At 59.3% G+C, this 5,480-nt stretch overlaps 1 long non-coding RNA gene across 1 annotated transcript; it reads right to left on the bottom strand.

Moving 5' to 3' along the window:
- Positions 1 to 869: 869 nt before the first annotated feature.
- Positions 870 to 3,680, bottom strand: LOC141730003 (uncharacterized). Its single transcript, XR_012581503.1, has 3 exons — positions 2,168 to 3,680; positions 2,001 to 2,080; positions 870 to 1,914 (listed from the first exon to the last, which is right to left on the bottom strand). It is a non-coding gene; the product is annotated as an uncharacterized LOC141730003 (long non-coding RNA).
- Positions 3,681 to 5,480: the final 1,800 nt, after the last annotated feature.

Raw genomic sequence — 5,480 nt, 5'->3', positions numbered from 1 at the left:
AGACAGCGGAGCTGTGTGTTTGTGAACAGGGATGCTTTAGGAGCACTGCTGAACTTTAGGACCCTGGCTTAATTACAATGCCTCCTTAAGGGTCTGCAGCACCCAGAGCAGAACAGGGGCATTGGCCCAATCAGCTCCAATTGTGCCCCATTTTGCCGTCTCAAGGCACTGCTCCCATCCCAGGCTGTCCTTGTGCTCCAGCTACTGCTGCAGAGCCCTCGGGGCTGTGGCTCTGCTCTCTTCTTCCTCCGCCTCATCCCTCTGTGGCTTCTGAGTTGGGACCAGGAGTGGCCAGGAAGAGCAGGAACTCCAAACATGCTCTGCAGTTGCCTGAGCTCCTCAACATCCCAGAGGAATTCAACATTCCCAGAGCTGCTGTTCCCAGGCTGAAAGAGGAAAAGGGAGTGAAAGGCTGAGGGCTTGCAGGAATTGTGGCATAAAGCCACCCGAGGTGCTGCTGTGGACCTGAGACCTGCCTGGGGTCAGGTTCTGCCTTCCTTCCATTTGGGATCATGGAGAGTGCTCACGGGTGTTGTGCAGGGCGTGTGCCTGGCCCCGGGACACTGCTACGCTGCCACTGGGCACTGGGATCCAACCTGCTGCCTTGGCGGCTTCTGCCTGCTGCCAGTGGTGCTGCCGGGAGCGATTGGTGCCCGTGAGTTTGCAAAAGGTGCGATTTCCCCTCCTCCCTCCCGTCCCAGGCCGCCGTGGCCCCTGAGGGGATGGAGCTGGACCGGGGCGCCCCCTGCTGGCTGGGAGTGCTCCCTGCATCGCCCCCTGCTGGCTGCAGTTGTAACTGCACCAAAGATGAACAAAGAGCACTGAGAAGAAGGAAATGTTCTAGTTTTGTATTGTTTATTCTGTTCTTTTTTTATAAATTTCCTCATAAAGAATGTTTATTTCTTTTTCCTACACTTTTGCATGGATGCAGCATCATTTTTGGAATAAAAATGCTTTTAGCGATTGGTCTTCTTATTGTAGCAAAGTTTCCACTTTCCTTGGCAGATATTTCTCCCTATACCAAGATACTTAAAAACTCCTGGGTTTCAGCATGGATAGGAAAGACACTCCCTAAGGACACATGCTCAGGGACTTGGCCACCTCATGCTCTGCCTTTTAAGCCAGTTGGGCCACCAAAGGCCCTCTCCCCAGCTGGCACTTCTGGTCACCCAGCCACTCAGGAGCCGGCTTTGGCAGAGCATCACACTGTCCCCAGTGTACAAGGGCTGACAGACTGATGGACAGACGGGGCCCTGTCCCAGCAAAAGCAAGGCCTGACCCACCCCTGCCACTCACAGCTGTTTCAAAATGTCTCCAGACATCAAACTTTTCCTGTTGCTGACTCCCCCACCCTATGCCATGGCCTGATCCTGACTGCCCTGGAAAAGGGGAAGCTCTGGAATCCCCACAGAGCCTTTGGACATCATTGTGTGGGCAACAGGGCAATGGAGGGGTTCGGGACAGGGAACACAAGAATCCAGAGCCTCTTGAAGACCGCTTTGGCCATCAGAACAAGGGAGGTCCAGGGCCCTGTCCTCAACAAACAAACCCTGGAAACTCTCCCCGGCAGGTTTCCTCCACCTTCCTAGGATTCCTCCTTCCAACCCTTGGGACTCTGAACTTTGTTGCTGTTGCTTTTGGTTGTATTCTGTCTGGTTGCTGTTTCAGGAAATTGTTCTTCTCTCAGCCCTTTGGCATCTTTGTGCCTCCATGGGGAGGGAGAGGCACAGTTTTTAGAGGCAGCACACACACGAGTGGGTGCCCATGGGTGGGGACCCCCAGTGCCCCCCAGTTCCCCCCAGTGTCACAGCACTTTCCCGTAGATGTCACCGGGTTCCCATGTTCGACTGTGGGATCCCCACAGCCCCACGTAGGTCTCCTGGGGATCCTGGGGGACAGTAACATTGGGGGGCCCTGCAAAAAACACCAGTTGTAGGGACCAAGGTGGGGGTTGACAGATGTGAGTGACGTGTCACTGTCCTCCTCATCACTGTACTCACACTGTGCCTGTTCGCTGCTCACAACGTGGGTGTATGGAACCTTCCCCTCCTCTGGGGAGAATGTTGGATCTGGGGGAGCCCTGTGGGGATAAAGACAATGTGTGGAAGGGGCTGGAGAGTTGTGGGGTGGGGTAATAGGGGACGCATGGCGGGAGAGCCCCACTCACCTGTCTTGTTGCTTCTTGGCAGCTGCAAATAAAAGAGGGGAGGGGTGACTGTGGGGTCCCTGGGCCCTGACCTCACTCAGGAAACCTGTACCCCCCTGGGACCCTTATTTTCTCTCAGGATCCCCAAGCATCCCTGAAGCCCTTTAGAATTCATGAAACTCTCCAGTTCCCCCAGGCCGACTTAGCCTCAAGAACCCAAAGCCCAGCAGGAACAGAGACCCTCCAAAAGCCCCCAGGGCCCCTGAAAGAAACCCCAACATCCCTGCAGAACACTCCAGCACCTCCCCAAATCCTGCAGGACCCCTGGGCAAGGTCACAATTCTGGGGCTGTGGGTGCTGCCCTATTGCTCCCCAGCTCTGGGGGCCTCTACAGCTCCCAGAGACCCCCGTCCCCTCATTGTCACCGACCCACACGGTGCCACCAGTGCCAGGCCGCAGTGACACCCACGAGCAGAAGCAGGAACAGAAGGGCCCCACCGACCCCTGCAGCCACTGCATGAAACAGAGGGAGACACATCAGGATCACCCATCACCCCAGGTTTCCTGCACTCCCCGGTGACCCTGTGTGACCCCACCTGTGTCTCTGTGTCCCCATGTTGTCACCATCAGTGCCAGCTCAGGGCTGAGTGCCCGGAAAACACGGTGCCTGTCCTGTCCCAGTTGGTTGGTGGCCATGCACTGGTAGGTGCCTGAATATCCAACATTGATGGCCCTGAGCTCCAGGAGGGGACCCCGGGCCACCTCCTGCCCGTTGTGCAGCCAGGTGAAGGTGACAGGGGCTGAGCCCACCTGCACTGAGCAGCGCAGGGTCACGTTGTCACCTGCACGCACCTGGTGTGCCAGAGTACCAGGGGTGATGGTGGCATTGGCCACGGGCACTGCAGGGACACAGACAGGGCTGAGGGCACAGGGAGGGGCTGGCAGCCGGAGCGGGGGGATAGGGACAGGAGGGGTTGAGAGTGATGGGGGATATTGGGGACAAGATTACACCATGGATGTGTGGAGACAAGGGGAGTGGTGGAAGGACCCAAGAAAGGTCTCTGGGAGACATGGAGGTGCCCAGGCAGGGGACATCAGGAGGATGTGGGGTCTCCCTGTTCCCATCCCTGCACTCACTGCACACCGTCACGTGGAGCCAGGCGCTGCTGTTTTGCATGGCCCCACCCTCGGAGCGCACCTGGCAGCTGTAATTCCCCAAGTGGGAGACCCCCACGGTGGGCACCAGCATCTGCAGGGAGCCCTGCGGGCCCCCCACCACCTGCCCGTCCCAGTAGAACACGTGGAAGAGGAGGGCTCGGGGCCGCAGGGGGCTGGGGGTGCTGAGGCAGCTGAGAGTCAGGGGGAGCTGAAGGATGGCTCAGGGGGACGCTCCAGCACCTGCACAGGGAGGAGCTCAGGGCAGGAGATTGGAGGCAGTGGGGACAGCAAACCCAAGTCCTTGGGGTGGGGCTGTGGGGGTGTTGGGGTTGAAGCTGTGGGGTTCTCACCGTGCACTGCCACTGTCACTGGCGCACACACCACCCACAGCCTGTCTTTCAGCCAACCCTTGCAGCGGTAGGGCCCACTGTGGTGCGGCTGCAGAGGGAACAGGGTCAGCTCTGTCCCATCTCGGAGCTCCACCAGCTGCTTCTCCTCATGGTAAAAGGACACCCAGGTGATCAGGTTGTTCCGCCGGTCCCGACAGCGCAGTGTCACCCTGTCCCCCTCCAGCAGTGGCCTTGCTGGCACCTGCAGCACCAGCCAGTCTGGGGAACAAATGGGTCCTGTCACATCAGGAGGAGGGCTTGGAGGGTCTAAGACAGGAGGGCTTGGAGGGTCCTGAAGGCACCACCCAATAGGGACCCCCCCAGTGGGTCACAGCCAGCATACTAGGGGTCCCCAATTTCAATACAGGGGCCCCTCCACACTGGCATGGTTTGGGATGTCCCCATATGCAGGGGATGGGCTCTGGTCACACAGGAGGTGACCCATGGAGTGCAGCCCACCCAGAGCCCTTGAGGTCCCTGCAGGTGTCAGGCTGGGGACACCCAAACCCCTCTTACTATCTAAGACTCTCATGGGGAGGCTGAGCCCACTGCCGGGTCTGTTACACTCGTAGGTGCCATTCTCAGTGACAGTGAGGCGGTCACATCCCTGCTGCCCCCAGCACTGCCCATCCTTGTACCAGGTGGTGGCACTGGCGGTCCCCGAGCCCTGGCAGGTCAGTGTCACCCAGTCCCACAGCACTGCTGGCATCCAGGGGGGTCCACGACGATCCAGGTGGTCTGGGTGCCTGCAGGTGACAGGGGACACCAGCCTGCCAGGACCAGTGTGGGGCTGGGGACAGCAGGGTTGGGCCATGGCATCCCCTGAGGACTCACCAGCGAAGCCGAGGGTCTGGGCTGGAAGGGAGAAGGGACAGGGCTAAGTGGGGTTGGCTCTTTAGGTACAGCAGCACCAGAGCTCGGGTTTTGGCATCATCCCCAGATTTCTCCTGTGGGGACACCAGAGTGGCACAGACCTCTTAGGAACTGGGGCTACAGGGCCACCTTAGGCTTAGGCAGGACACAGGGACACCGTGGACACCGTGAGAATGGTGATGCCAGGACCATCCCATGCTGGCACAGGTCACCCCCACCAGTCCCATGGTCTCTGTACCCAGGGCCCATCTGCATGGTGCTTTTCCCCTAATTCCTGTCCATGTCCCCACAACTTCCCCAGTCCCATGATGCCTCCCTAAATTCCATCCCCCTGTTATTGTCCCCATGTTCCTTAACCACCTCTCCTGTCCGCAAAGCCACTCCACGACCCTGGTCACCTCATGCATTGACTCTCCTGGCATTGGGGATTTCAGGGGACCCCACAGCCCCCCTGTGTCCCCCCCCTCCACCAGTCTCTGCCTCACCAGTACCCATCCCTGGGATGTCAGGCCTGTGCCCCGGGCACTCACCCCACAGGAGCAGTGCCACCTTCCCGGCCATCCCGGTGTCCCCAGCCATGTGCACTGGCTGTCACTCACTGCTGTGGCCACCGCTACCCTGGCTGGCGGCTCTTCGGATTAAGGGGAAGGAAGCGATGTCACATCCGTCCCTACGTGAAGGTGGCCCTTGGTGGGGGCAGGGTGGGGACAGGATGGGGGCAGGGTGGGGAACTTGTGAGACATGGGGGTGATGGTGGGACATGGTGGGGACATGGTGTTGCCAGAATTTGGAGGCTGAGGCTGTGTAGGGAGCCAGGGATGGGTGTCCCGGGGATTGGGATGCCCACGGGTGGGGTCCCAGGGGAATGGGGGTCCCAACGTTTACATAGACTCAGACTCAGGAATGAGGGTCTA

Source organism: Zonotrichia albicollis, chromosome 9, assembly GCF_047830755.1.
Source record: "Zonotrichia albicollis isolate bZonAlb1 chromosome 9, bZonAlb1.hap1, whole genome shotgun sequence".
NCBI lineage: Eukaryota > Metazoa > Chordata > Aves > Passeriformes > Passerellidae > Zonotrichia > Zonotrichia albicollis.
This window is presented reverse-complemented; position numbering and strand designations above follow the sequence as displayed.